Below are 15139 nucleotides of genomic sequence, written 5' to 3'. Positions count from 1 at the left end.
TTAAATTAAAAAATAATTAAGTATTTTGTAGAGTTAAGCATAAGTTGTCTTGAATTTATGAAAAGGCACTTTTCAGAATTAATTAGCATTTTTCGGAGAAGGTTTACCTCAATCTGTTTTGCCAGTCTTTATTCTAATTGTATTGTCAGTTACTTAGTAATATTTCTTATTTTTAAAGAAATGTTTAGATTCCAGCTTATATCTGAGGGATGACCAAAAATGGATTGTAGTGATTTAAATGCATAATATGAGATTGATTGATTGATTGATTTCACATTCTTATGTATTTAATTTTCTAACTAATAAACAAGTTTTGTATGGAAGCAGAAAAGGTTTCTTTTTTGTAGCACTACATAATGAGTTCAGTATGTTCCTGAATTAATTTTAAAGTAAATTAAATAAATAAGTAAATATTACTTTAAAAGAATACCAGATATAGGATCAACCATAGTATAGCATTAGATGTCATGAAAGTTTCTAAAAACTACTTCTAGAAACTGTTTTCTTTAGATGAGATTAATATTCACAGTTAACCAGGTAATATTTTTTAAAAAGACAAAATGAAATTCTGTAATATCATAGATATGAAGAATAACAAAGCCAACTAAAATATATAAATAGGAGCCAAGCCAAGCTTAAAAATCAGGTCTCTACTGACCCAGCTTTTTTATTTCATTGTTGAAGAACTCATTGATTTTCTAATCAATTCTGGAATGTAGACTTATGGAAAAATATTTTGGCTACAAAGAGGTACTAGACAGATTTGGAAAATTACGAAAAGCGATTTCATTTCCCTGTTTGAGACCTTCCTTTTACTAATAATCAGTACGTTCACAAATTCACAATCTCTTTTTTCTGTGTAGATTTTTGTTTTATTTAATTTTACATAAACTTTTGTTTCATATTAAGGTACATGGGCAAAATATGAGCAACTTTGACTAGTGCTGAAAGTGGTCCTTCCCAGTCAATGAGAGGCACAGGTAGTTTCAAGCCTTATGGCCTTTTGTGTCACATACACACATAAACACACACACACACAAACACACACACAAATACTTTAAAAAGAAAGAGAAAGAAAAAGGAATGTAAATGAAATATTATTTTTTTTTTAAAGTGGAAGAAGAGAGGAAAGTCATTTGAAAAGCACATTTGTTGCAAAAGGGAAAATAGAGAGTTTGTAATCAGGGCGAAGATATGTGAAATTTATTCATTTATTATAGTTTTATTATATATTAATTTTTCATTATCAATTGAACCAGTTCTATGAAAGACAGTAATATGACTAGTCCTCAGTTGTACTAACCACACCCTCCATAATAGTCAATAAACATTTTCCTTGTCCTTACAAACACCAATTGTTAGGAAAACAGTGTAGTGTCAACAAAGTAGGACGTATCACCTCCAGCTTCTATGAAGAGGACACTCAAGTACATTGCAACTGTGTATTAGAAGCCCTGCAGAGTTAGAAAAAATTGAAATCCATTAAGAAGAATTGTAACAGAGTGAGATTTAAGGTGTGCATGCTCAGCCTTGACAATCTTAGTACTCATTCTTCAACATAGTGTCAGAAGTAGGCTGATGGTTATTTAGATATTTAGAACCGTAAGAGGTTACGTGTATGTAGTTTTTGGACTTGTACATACCAGGATCCAAGTATCATGTATTAAAGGAGGTTTGACATTTATATCTTATATTATTTTCCTTTTCTTGAACCTTGAACTCAGGTCTGTTCAGGCTTGCTTTCTCTTCTTCCACTTTTTCCTCTGAAGAGTAACTTATTGTTGAATGCTAGTGTTAGTAGCAGGTTGGACTTCTAGTCTTTTTCCTTGCCTGTATTCTTTATCTCCTTCTATATCCTTTTCCTAGTAACATCAGATAAAATAAAGTCAGTGTAAATATTCATGTCAGCATCCTGACATTTTAATATTTTTAAAATTTCTTTTTATGGTTCTATTTGATGTTTGTATGGTAATATATGTCTAACAATTTAAAAATATAACAGCGTTAAAAAGTTGTGTTAGCTAGCCAAAATATGTTGGCTAAGCTCTCTTTGCCTATTTAATGTAAATTTCTTCTGACTGGAGTAAACTTTTACATGATACTGCATAACATGCTAAAATATCATGAATTTTGGAAAATAAGCTTAAAGCCAAAACTGCATCTGCTTAGAGGTATGTATGTTTACACTAGGTAAAAGTCTTTAATTTTTGAAAAGTAATTTATAAATTGATTTTTTTAGATATCTCTATCTAAGCCTACCTTGTTTATTCCCCTGGCAGTTTTATTCTAGCTATTGTACTTGTAGTAATTTGGAAAGGAGGTGATTATTCATGTTGGGCATAATTCATGGAGAACAGTCAGTCTCTTTGATCATTTTTAAAAAAGCATTTATGTATCAGTTTGCATTTTTAGTAGTTTCTAATGATAACTTATAATAACCTTGCTGGTTTATACTAGATTTTTATCAATTTTATCAACATTTAGATATTTGGGGAAGAATATACAATGTATTGTCTAATTATAAGATATTGTAAAGGAGGCTATGTGGAGAAAATATTCCCTTGGAAAGGATTTTCTTCTTAATACTTAAATAAAATATTGCTGTCTTGTGGCTTGAATTTTTACGGTTACACTGGTCATAAAATCAAAGCATCACAGGTTATTGTAGATATTGATATTTTTCTTTTGTAAAATGAACTTTCTGAGACAACATACTGACTTTAGATTTTTCAGCTCCTGACATAGAGTTCTCTGACTTGAGATTTACATGAAACCTTAGGGAATTTTATGTTCATGGTAATATTATTAAAAAATATTTACCCACTTCTGATATGGAAAATACAGCAAAGAAAAAGCAAAGTTATTTGAAAGGAAAAGACTAAAAAGAAAGAAGTTTACAAACTCTATTTACCGGTATAAAATCTTTCCTTAAGGTGGAGACAGCGATTACCCCCCAACACATACACACCTAAACCCTAAGGCATAGTTATTATCCTCTCCTTAATCTACTATAGTACTTGTTACATTTTCTGCACATCTGTCTTATTAAAGACAAAAGAGCTAAATTTTATCTCCAAGGACTACTTTAGTAATTGACACACAGTAGGTACTGAATAAATAAATATGCAATGAATGAAGGAACCAGCAAGCACATGTGGTCACCAACACTCCTGCTGCAAATGCTTTCCTTCAGGTTAATTTTCCACCAGATGACCAACCTCATTCAGGCAGAGTTACCAGCCCTCTGATGTCCCTGGTCATTCATCTCTATTAACCAGTTCCTAATACCTCCTTTCTTTCCCCTGTCCAATTCAGTCAAACATTTACTATCTGCTGAGGTATCAAGCTCTGACCACCCTATTTCCTATCAATTTTGGAATTTTTCTGATTATGTTAAGTATCAGTGTGGTGATAGAAACTAGAAAGAAGCACACTGTTAACTTGCAGTTTTAGATAATAAACGAACAGTATATACATGCTATTTGCAATGAGCAAAATGTATCTACTTGGCTTATGCATGGGAAACAAAGTGGCATAGAGGTAAGTTGATATAAGAATAAGTATAGATGCAAGACTTTTTCTTTAAAATGTGGACCAATACTGAGTGATTAAAAAATGACTTAAATAAAATTTTGGTGTTTATTGGGTACTCAGAATGGTGCTCAGTAAACTCTAGTCATATCTTAAAGGAGTGTACATTATCTTATGAAAGCCAATTTGTGTAATTCAGACAAAGTTATAGAAATTTAAAGAAATGTATCAATTGAAGGGGATCTTGGGATACAATTTCAGAACTACGCTTAGAAGTATGGATAAAAAATTGGACGGAAGGAAGAATTATAGTAGCAGTGATGGATCTTATCATCTCTGTTCTATCCATCATATGATAAAATGCTTTCAAGATGTCATTATAAATCTGTTATTTTAGTAGCTGACTGTCCTTTTTCCCTCTCAGTCAAGATGAAAAAAACTGCTGAGATAATAGTTTCTTAAATGCATAGAATTTAAGGTAGAGTTTAAGCAACCTACCTCCCATGCTTAGCTATTTCTTACCAGTTTTCATAGTATATTCATATTAATTATGTAATTTTACATCTCACAATTCTATAAAGTGGACAAGCCAGGAGTTAGTATACTTATTGTTTAAATAATGAGGATGAGGCACAGAGATACTATGACTAAAATCAATTCTCATGGCTCCAGCAAGCTTTCTTCAGACTCTCTTAAAGAAGCCCAAATTTTCAAAAGGAAGTAAAAACACAAACACTTGAGACATTACAATAAGTTCTAAATGAGAGATATGGGCAATACATCTAGTATTGAGAGAATGTCTTTCAGTTTTTACCGCGGGATGGTTTTTGTCGATTCCTCCTCTGCTGATTAGAGTAGAGTGAATCTAAAAGCCACTCCATCTCACCGCATTCCTCCAGAAGGCATTACCTCTTCCCCCAGCACACCTCCCAACCTTACCCCTATCCTAGGCTTCCTTGCCTCCAGCAGGATCTTCATTAGCTTAAGTGATGTGCTGATCAGGTATTATAACAAGGACTCATTCATGTATATATTATTTCATGATCTATTTGAAAGAAATTGTATTGGGTGTAGGGGAAGAACAAACAGAAGAACATAGACCTAGGAAATGAGAAAAGTCTAAGCCCTGGAAAGTAAAATGTCTAAGTGGGGGAAACCAATGTTGGGGCAGGGGATTGGGAGAGGGGAGAGGGGGATCTAAAGAAGACAGAGGGAGGCAGCAGAAAGGGGCCTTGCTGCCCTTGGAGGGGGCAGAGGACCACTTGATCTGGCCCCTCAAATCCTCTCTCCGTCTCTAAGGGACTTACCTTTACTATGCTTCCTTTCCTTGGACCATCCAACTCAAAACTAGCTTAAGGGGAAAAAATTGAGACTTATTGGAAGAATTTGAGATTCTGTTAGAATTAATGGAATGTTTGAACAGTCAAACAGTAGGACAGACAGGGGCTGGACAACTAATATAGCCATAACTCAGAAGCTACCTGAATCACAGACTCAAATATCACTAGTCTTGTCCGATTCCTGTGTGACATGCATCACATTCTCTCGTGGGTTTCATCCCACTGGTAGGAGGCAAATGTACTATTAGAAGTGGCCAGATTAAGATCAGACTGCCTGACTTCAAACACCAGACCATCACTCATTTGCACTAAGACTTGGGTAACAACTCTAAGGTATGGTTCCCTCACTTGTATAATGTGATGACTAATGATGGTGTTGTTGTAAAACAATTTAAGGTTTTAGTAGAGTGTTTGAAACCCACAAATACCAACTTTATTATTGTTGTTGTTGAAACGGATATTTTGGCTTTGGGAACTCACTTCTCATAGTGCTGTCGCCTGAGAAAGACAGTCTCCCTTTCCTGAGTTCTGGATTGAAAACAACTTTAGAAAGTCACCAGTTATCCTAGATATGGCCATGTGTTCAAGGATATAGGGACTTTGGAAGTATAAATTTGAAGTCAGAAGAGGAGGGATATTTCCAGAAGAAGACATGGGAGGGATGCTGAGCTGATCAAGTAATGGATGCTCACCACAGGCAGGTATCCGTGATACCATCCTAAGTCTACACAAACGTTCTCTCTCTCTCTCCCTCTCTTTTTTTTTTATTATTTGTTATAATTGTTTTTTATTGAAGTATAGTCAGTTTATAATTTTGTGCCAGTTTCTAGTGTACAGCATACTAGTTCAGTCATATATATACATATACATTCCTTTTCATTTTCTGTTTCATAATAGGTTACTGCAAGATACTGAATATAGTTGCCTGTGCTGTACAGAAGAAACTTGTTTTTTAAATCTATTTTATATATAGTAGTTAGGATCTACACATCTCAAATTCCTAATTTAGCCCTCCCCACTTCCTCCCTGCCATAACCGTAAGTTTGTTCTCTATGTCTGTGAGTCCGTTTCTGCTTTGTAAATAAGTTCATTTGTCTTTTTCTTAGATTCCACATATAAGTGATATCATATGGTGTTTTTCTTTCTCTTTCCGGCTTACTTCACTTAGAATGACAATCTCTAGGTCCATCCATGTTGCTGCAGATGGCATTATTTTATTATTTTTTATGGCTGAGTAGTATTTCATTGTATAAATATACCAGAGCTTCTTTATCCAGTCATCTGTCAGTGGACGTTTACATGTCTTGGCTATTGTAAATAGTGATGCTGTGAACGTTGGGGTACACATAACTTTTCAAATTAAAGTTCCCTTTGGATATATGCCCAGAAATCTCCTTTCATTTAATCTTGCTTGAGTCCCTGATAGAAATATTGGTAAATATAGATATAAAAGTAGAAAACAGAGATATAGACAGATTAGATAAATACTGTATGGTCAAAAGATAAGTGTTTTATGTCTTTTTTGTAGAATAAAAAATAAGCTTATTTTTGATGTAATGTATCAATCTGATTCTTATATAGAGAATATTTTTGGCATTCTTTTTTATTGAGGTATAGTCAGTTTATAATGTGTCAATTTCTGGTTCATAGCATAATGTCATATACATTTATATATTTGTTTTCATATTCTTTTTCATTGTAGGTTACTACAAGTTATAGAATATAGTTTCCTGTGCTATATAGTATAATCTTGTTGTTTGTCTATTTTATATGTAGTAATCTATAGAGAGAACTTTTAGAAGGCATTCATAAATTCAGAAATCACTGCCAAGTAACTAGAATGATATCTAAATTATAGTTAGCTGCTGTTCTACATGTAAATATTGTATTGTTCATAATCGAAAGAAATGATACTCTGTGCTGATCTTTCTAAGGAAGTTTTATTACATGCATATCCAGAGACATTTTAAGTGTGCTGTTCAAAAAAAAACATATTTATGAATTCAGTAAAGCATGTACTTAAAAAGGAAGTCCTTGTTGAGCAAATGCTGCAATGACATAAAGTATTGAAGCGGAGCTTATCTATATGCATACCAGACACTTAACATTTCTGGTGTAATTAGGTTTTAAAGATAAGTGATTCACTAATTTTGATCACATTAAGAATACTAATGTATGATCAGAAAATACCACTTAGCATATGATTAGAAAATACCATACCTAAAGGAGGGATCTTAAATTAATACCACTTAGTCCCAAATCAAAATGTATAATTCTTTGTACTTTTAAAGGTAACAAAGTGATTATACTTTTCCAACCTGTGCATCACAGACCTTAAGGGGATATAGAAGTATCACAAATCCGTACGAGAAATGAGCATTATCAGAAGGTTGAATAATAAATGTCTTGCACACATGTGAATATTTTCTAATACAGGGAGAAGTTGTTGAGACTGATAAAAATGTAAATTAATACTGAATAATGGTTTGGGGGCATTAATTATTTCTTTAATCAGTATATATCAAAACCAAGTATTATGTGTGAACCTGAGACATTTTTTAAATTATATAAAGTTGTTCTTAAGCTTGAAAAAGATTTGAATCCCCTACTTTAGATTCTTACTGGTATGTGTCATATTTCTAAACTATGTCAATATAATGTTGAGGATAAATAAACGTTCTGTCTAGCATCATAAACTATATTAATTTATAACATTAAGAAATTATCTGGTGCATGCCACACAATCAGTTAATATTGTGAAAATACTAAAACACTTTCCACTTAAGCTACTTTATTATCTCCATTTTTAGTAAACACACTGCACACAAAGTTACACATATTGATTCTTCCAGGCTTTACATCTTTTGAGTGGTTTAGTAGGTGGCACTCTAAAGTCTAATTTGGCAATCTTAGTAGCACAGTTGAAAACAATTAATGGAAAAGAATACCCATTATCATCTAGAAAGTAATTATTGATATATTTGTAACATATCTGTAACAGGTTTAAATTGTTTCAAGACTCTGATTGTAAGAATTCTGTAAGTTTTTTCTTTGCTTTTTTTTCCCCCCTTGTCTCCTCTTATTCCCTCTTCCCTCCTTCCTTTGTCTCTTCTCCCTCCCTCCCTATCTTTCTTTCTTTCTTCCTTATGTTTGGTGATTAATTATAGCAAACCTGGCTTGCAGCTTCTTTCCAGCCCATGCAGTGATATGTGAAAAAGCAATCTTTCTGATTCACCCTTACTCTTCTTGGGTTGCAGAGACCCTAGGGTTTTTACATAGTCCAAGAAAGTGAGTTGAGAACACTTGATTGGTTAATCCATTCTGGTCACCACTGAAGATGCACCTTGACTTCTCCTGGGGATCTACTTAAAAGATGGCATTTCTGCCAGTTCACTTTCTCAGTGCCATGCTGGGCAGTTCTCCCCAGATTCCAAAAAACATTCGTACAGCTACCCTCAGGGGATGGGCCACCTCTCAGGACCTGTGTGTGAGGCTGGGTTACTAGTTTTCACTGTTAACAGAAAAGATAATCTGTTTCATTTCTTTGGCTTGGACAACCTCCCTTTTATATCCAGAAGTCCCAAGGCTCTAGTCAGTCACTTTCTTATACAGGCAAAAACACTGAATACCTTCAGAGATCTACGTTTTCAAAAATAAAGGACTGTTGCTTCTGGAGATAAAAGAAGCCCAGACTCAATCCTTACCTACGTATCTGGGAAAGGGTAAGAAAATAACTTTCCTTCTTTCTTGAAGAGACAAAAATTTCTTGGGTCATTCAGTAGGGATTTTTTATTGTATCAGTCTGTTACACTGTATTTGAATATTCTTTATGTCATCCTTTGCTTCCTTAAATGATTACCCACTTTTCCTTTTTATTTCTTTGGGTTCAAATGACTTCATGCGGTACCTTTGAATTTCCTCCTGTACATAGCAAATCATGAGAGTTCAATGCTTTACCAGAGTCACTTGTAATATATTTTGGTATCTAAAGCATTCACACACTATAGAAATATTTTTTAAAGCAACTAAAATTAAGTTACTACTTAAACCAGTAAAGTTTTTCAACATTTTTGGCCTGCTGGTTATATCAAAAATGAGGTTTGTTTGTTTGTTTTTCAGTTTAGCTAAACAATACATCCTCCAATACCAATATAACCTTGCTGCTTACACTGGGTCCTGCCCAGTCTTTAATACCTGCCCATGAACTCAGGCTATCATCCCCTCCAGGGGCAAAAGTGCAATTTTGATCCGATTACTGATGGAATGATAATAGCTTTATTGTTAGAATTCAAATCTGGCAAGAATTTGCCTGATATTCCTGACTTTCCCTTATCTCAAGGTGGATGTCCCATGTTTCCTAGAATAGACCATGACATCTATTTGTTTATTCAACAAATATTTACTTAGCTCTTACTATGTTTCAGGCAAAATGGGTCTCATGGAAATAAGAGAAAGGATAGATTATTTGTCCTTTTTCTCCTTGTGTTAACAGACAAGATCTGCATACAAAAATCTCTAGTGTTTCTCATTGTACTGACTCTAGCTTTCGTTCTGCCCAGGTGCAGTGAGGTCATTGAGAATAAGGGCATCTAACAGTGCATGGTACAAACTCACATGGACTGAATGGTTGAGTCCACGAAAACATATCTCTCCATGGCACTGGGTCTGATAAGTGCAAAATTATTGGAGAAATTATCTAACTTGCAATTGTCCAGAAAAACAGGATCTTCAGCTGCTGTTTACTTGTACTGGAAATACATTCCCTTGTTACCACCTTGTGAGAATTCTAGGGTCTGATTCCAGAACACAGGGTTGGGGGGAAATCCTTTCACCTTGTTCTTTTTAGCATGTTTGCAAGCTCAGAAGAAATAATAATCTCTGAATGGAAGTTCCTTTATTTATAAATGTTGGTAGCTTAGGTACCTTTGTGGTCAAAATCTTCTAGAAATATACATTTTCAGGGGGAAGGGTGGCTGACTCTCTAGTCATTTCAAAGAGATTTTATTTTGTATTCTTTACCAGATTTAAATTCTAGCAATAAAGCTATACCATTTCATCAGCAGTCTGATCAAGACCGCAGTTTTGGAAAGGCAAAAATGCATTCAATAGACTAATTGGGAAACCTGAAGGGTAGTCATTAAAATCAGCTGCCTTTTCAATACATGTTGAGAGATTTGTCTGGGAGCCTTTCTTTCAAATGATACTATTTCAATCATGCCTAACATTTAAATCTCTAAACACTGATATTCTCATTTTAATTTTAGCTGGCACCAGAAGGAAATGGTAAAACAGCAGATGATTACCTTGGTAATTTATTCCACATTTTCTAACAGCTTTACAGATTCAAATAAAAAATAATAATCTAAAAATGAAAAATATACAACTAAAATTAAACATAGAAAATATTCTTAAACGAAGAGATTTTTTTCTCCTCATACTCTCCCAAATGGTGGAAAATAAATTCCACAGTGAAATGTAAACAAGACCTAATTTTACCACTGATTATGTTTCGATGACTAACTTGGACCTTTTTTTTTAAATGATATAGATCCAGGCCCTATTAATTTAAATCTATGATTATTTAGCTATAAGATTAGTTGGTATTTTTTTTGAATTTGCATTATCTTAGAGCAAATTCCACTTTACTAACACCTCATATACAAAGTAAATTAAATTTCTCTTTAATACAAGTCCCCTAAGTGTTTTGATTTAGTTTATTTAACAATTTCAGCTGAAAGCAACAGAGATGCGATTTTCCTCAGGTATATTAGAAAGGAGTCTGAAGCAGGAGAAGGGCTTCAACAACAGGCATTTATTAAGAGTCTAATATATGGCAGGATTTGTCCTAGATTAGGGATACAAACAAATAGGCCAGGTCTTTGCTTTCACATAGGTTACAGTCAAACCCTTGACTTCTACTAAAATTGGAACCTTAATAAGTCATTCTATCTCTTATGGCTGTTTTTATAAATAAGATGGGCCTTCTGTTTAATTTATACTCTTGAAATTTTTATTTCAAGAGTGTTCTCATTGTAGTACACACTACTTCCAGATTTCTTTAAAATTGTCATTTAGACTTACCAACTATGTCTATAATTCTAACTTCAAAAATCCAAGTTGATTACAACTCATAATCAGTATTTCATACCATAACATTAATAGTATGGTAAAGGTATTCATAAGTCATTAATGAAATGCTAACTCTTTGGATGTGTCTGTAAATGGATTGAAACTTTTGTCATTAAATCTTAAAGTAGATATACTTTATTTTTTCCATCATGTGTTTTGGTGGGGACTGTTCATGCCAATGATCTTTATATTCACATCTGTGGTCACAGAGCATCATTCGAGGGTTCTAACTAAACACTCCTGAGAAAAACTGTTAAATTACAATAAATAAAGCAGATTTATAAAATTGGGGGGGATGCTTTATTATGTAATAAATATGTATTTAAACATCAACTGTAAAGGAAATATCCTTTGTTCAAAAGAACATTGATTCTTTTGGAAAGAGTTTAGTTTCTGTTGCTATTTTTCTAGAGAAAAAAATTGATAGAGGATGTTAGGCATAAATAAACAAGAAGAATGCTATAAAGTATGACACTTCTCACTTCTGTTCAGACAGCTATGTGTCAGTCATTAGTTGGAGAGTGGAGTAGTAGATTTCCCACCCAATGTGGAACTTGGTGGCCAAGCAATTCATATGTTTAATTTGGGCCAAAATGCATTCCTTGCTAAGTGACTTGTTCTTGTACTCTACCCAAGCTGCTTTCCCAAGTTCCCAAAAGTTTGCAAAATGTTGAATCCAGTGATTTCTTCAAAGCTTCATTTTTCTTTCTTTGCATTTTATTTACTTGTGTATCAAGGAACTACATTCTCTGGTTTTGACTCTTCTGAGTAGCTCTTCTCAGGGGATAGTCTTCCGAGTATCTTGTTTTCCAGCTGTTCTTCCTCTACCTGTCTCTTAAATCTCCTGATCTCTTAAAAGTAGATACAAATTCCTCAAGATTCTGTCCCTGGACTTAACTCTTCTGGCCTGATTATTTCAATAATTACATCTATTATGTGATTTATAAATTCATAGACCCAGGCCTGATCTCTCGGATGTCTCCACAGGGAAAGCTTACCCACACCTCAGTCTCTCTTGATGTTTAAAACTACATTGTTTTCATTATTTTCTCCCGAACATTTTTCTTGCCCATCTTTTAATTTCACTTTTGCTAACAGTCAGTGTTTTTTTTCACACTTTCCAGACCCTTCCTACCCCTTCTCGTGAAACCAGTCACTAAAGTTGTCAATTCAATCTCTGTGGTGTCTTTCGATTTCCTCCACTTTCCTTTTTGCCTTTTATCATTTCTACTACTCAGTGTATGTTTTAGACTTCTGTCACCTGGTCTGTTGCAACAATTTCCTTTTCCTCCTCCTTGTCAATTTCTTCCTTCTCAAATTCATCCTTTATTATTATGACAATCATTGTGCTCACTTAGAGTTATGTGCTCTTGGAGAGAAAAGGCTATTTCTAAGTATATTATAGTGGAAATAATAAGTATCTTTATCATTTAGTAAATAAATTATCATGATCATTCTCTTGTATTAGATAGTATCTAATGGTTGAAAATGCACTTATATACATGATCTCTATAGAGAATCCTCAAGATTAGAAACTAGTCATGTTATTTAGTATAATGTTCAATGAAAGTTGAAATTCATGGGGAAAATATGAATGATTAATACATAACACATTTACGTGTATGCTATTCCTCTTCAAACAGGACGTTTACAACTTGACTGTGTACAACTATATGAGTTTCTTAAGCTTTAAGAGGGGAAAAGAAAGTAAAGCAAGAAACTAAATGGGAAGCCAAAATATTCTTAAATCCAAAGTCATTCATCTAGGAAATCTTATTAGAAAAGAAGGGTGAACAGCTTATTTCAAACCAATTTAAAATTATAAAATGAAATAGTCCCATCTGCAGCAATTCCTCTAGGATACCAACTGAGAGGTTACAGAATTAAAGTTTTTGGTTTCAACAGAACCCACTCCAACTAAAATGAGAAGAAATTTAGTGAAAAAAAATTAAAGTTTTGCCAACTCAACCCAAGGTTGAATTTACCTTAATGTTCCTGTTTGGCTAGAGTAGAACACCCAGTGTTTTCAATCTCTTTGCCCCTCTGCTTCCAGTTCAGATTCTAGGGAAGGAGCATCTTATTGGTAGCCTGGTTTGAGTCATAATTCCTAATCTGTTTTTATGAGCATCTGTGAAATTACAAGGTGTATTTCAAATATAGAAAGTAACTATGACAGAAAATTGTTGAAGCAAATTAAAATTGTGTGTGCAGATTTTCCACATCTATGCAGGCCAAATTAAACAGACCAACCAAAAATAATATTTAGTATTGGGAATGTTTGAGATGACTGAAGAGAATAAATGTTAGAACATCCCCCAGTATATGCTATCCATCCTCATAATGAGCAAAAAAAAAGAGAGAAAGATCAGGACCAAGTTATAAGCATTTGTAAAATTCATAGTGGCCCTTTAATGGTTAAATGTAAGCTGGATAGAGTTCAGAGATTTTCTTTAGAAATCAAACTAGAATGGACGATTATTAGTCAAGGTTTCTGAATCTTCCATTCTACCGTGTGTCCCTTTGACCTTCTGGTGAAGTCTGTGAAGCACAATTTGGAATAATGTTTTAAATCCAAAAAAAAAAAAAAAGAAAAGAAAGAAAATTTGTAGGAAATTTATGTGTTTATCTGGTTTTAAAAATATGAAATTTGTGATATAAATATGTATTTCTTTAATAACCTGTTAAGTAAGAAGACCAAAGGTGATGAATATAAATGATAGTTTGGGATATTTACAACATTGTAGTTGATACGAAATTACCTTTACTTTCTATTGGTAGCAAAGTTGAAGAAATTTTTAATGGCATTGTGGTGAAATTTTTCCCCTCCTACTTCATGAACTCCCTGAATCATAGGTATATCCCTGGCCTAGGATGACTTCAAAGTATGATCCTGCTTTGAACACAGATAAATTATTTAGGTTATTTCTGCTTAGATATTCTAACCTGATGTTTTCACCTAAAAAGTGGCTCATTAATTAAGTTGACAAGAGGAAATCATTAGACAAATAAAGGGAGAGTGTTTGCTGATCTGTTTTTTAAAAGGTGCAAGCTATATACTAGTAAGCAAACATATACGTGAAAAAACAAACAAGTTTTATTTTCTTCTTGAAAATCCTTCTTTGTGTTCTCTGTGGTCCTGAGTCATTAGGCATTGGCTGGTATCCTTAGAGAGATTTTTTTTGTTGTTTTATTTTAGCATTAAAAAATTTATTTGTTTCTGTTGAAAATTTAGTTGGTTTTGGAGTACTTTCTTTTTAATAATTTTGAGGCAATATTATATGTCATGGATTATTTAATAAGCAGCCTCCATCCTAGGTAAATATAACCACCAGTTAACTAGAACAATACATTTTATTGACTTACGCTGTAGAAAATATGAAGTATGGCAAGAAAGAGACAGCAGAAAAAAAGCTAATGTGGAATTTAGTAAAAATAGGAAAACCTAAATTACTTCCTCATTTGTTTACCCATCTCTTTTATACATCATTCTTCTTATAGAAGATTAAATGACAATATAATACTTTAGTGAAGAGTAGCTTAACTGTATGAAGAAAAATTTCCATTTTCATTTTAATTCATTCTTTGGAAAGCATGAATGCCTGCCTTTTAAGAGAAAAGTTAAATATAATGCTACATAGGATAAGAAATCCAAGACATTCAGATATCTGAAGGGCCAGAGTATCACATCAACAGGACTCCTGTTCTGAGACTGTATTATGCTTGTAGTAAAAGAGTCCTGGGGGAAGAATCATGTACTAGGAAAGAATTGGTTGTTGGTAATATTGTTGTCTTGATTTTTAATTTGCTTTAACTTAGCCTAGAATTTGAATATAAGTGAATTAAGTCTTGGCAAATTCAAAAGAAAAAAAAAAAAGAAACCTAAGCCAGTTAAATTTTGTAAAAGTTTTTAAAATATATAATTTTTAAGTATGAAAAAAAGAGGTACAGATTTTCAATGAGATTCCTTCAGATTTGGCACGTTTTCCATAAAAAGTATTGAGAGGCTTAACTTTTTTCCTTCTTGTTCCCATGCATGAGAACTTGAGCAAAAGTAATTCCAAGGTGACACATTATTCCATACAGCAGCAAAACTTAAGTCAAACAAAATGTGAATGCTGATGAAAATTACATAAATCAAA

The 15139-nt window shown here is 33.3% G+C and overlaps 1 protein-coding gene and 1 long non-coding RNA gene across 2 annotated transcripts in view; one reads left to right on the top strand and one right to left on the bottom strand.

Moving 5' to 3' along the window:
- Positions 1-15139, top strand: part of KCNH7 (potassium voltage-gated channel subfamily H member 7) — a 389771-nt gene that overhangs the window by 68461 nt on the left and 306171 nt on the right. The window lies entirely within an intron of this gene.
- On the bottom strand, positions 1133-9603 carry LOC140696601 (uncharacterized). Its single transcript, XR_012073099.1, has 3 exons — positions 9486-9603; positions 1644-1862; positions 1133-1454 (listed from the first exon to the last, which is right to left on the bottom strand). It is a non-coding gene; the product is annotated as an uncharacterized lncRNA (long non-coding RNA).

Source organism: Vicugna pacos, chromosome 5, assembly GCF_048564905.1.
Source record: "Vicugna pacos chromosome 5, VicPac4, whole genome shotgun sequence".
In the NCBI taxonomy this organism is placed as follows: domain Eukaryota; kingdom Metazoa; phylum Chordata; class Mammalia; order Artiodactyla; family Camelidae; genus Vicugna; species Vicugna pacos.
This window is presented reverse-complemented; position numbering and strand designations above follow the sequence as displayed.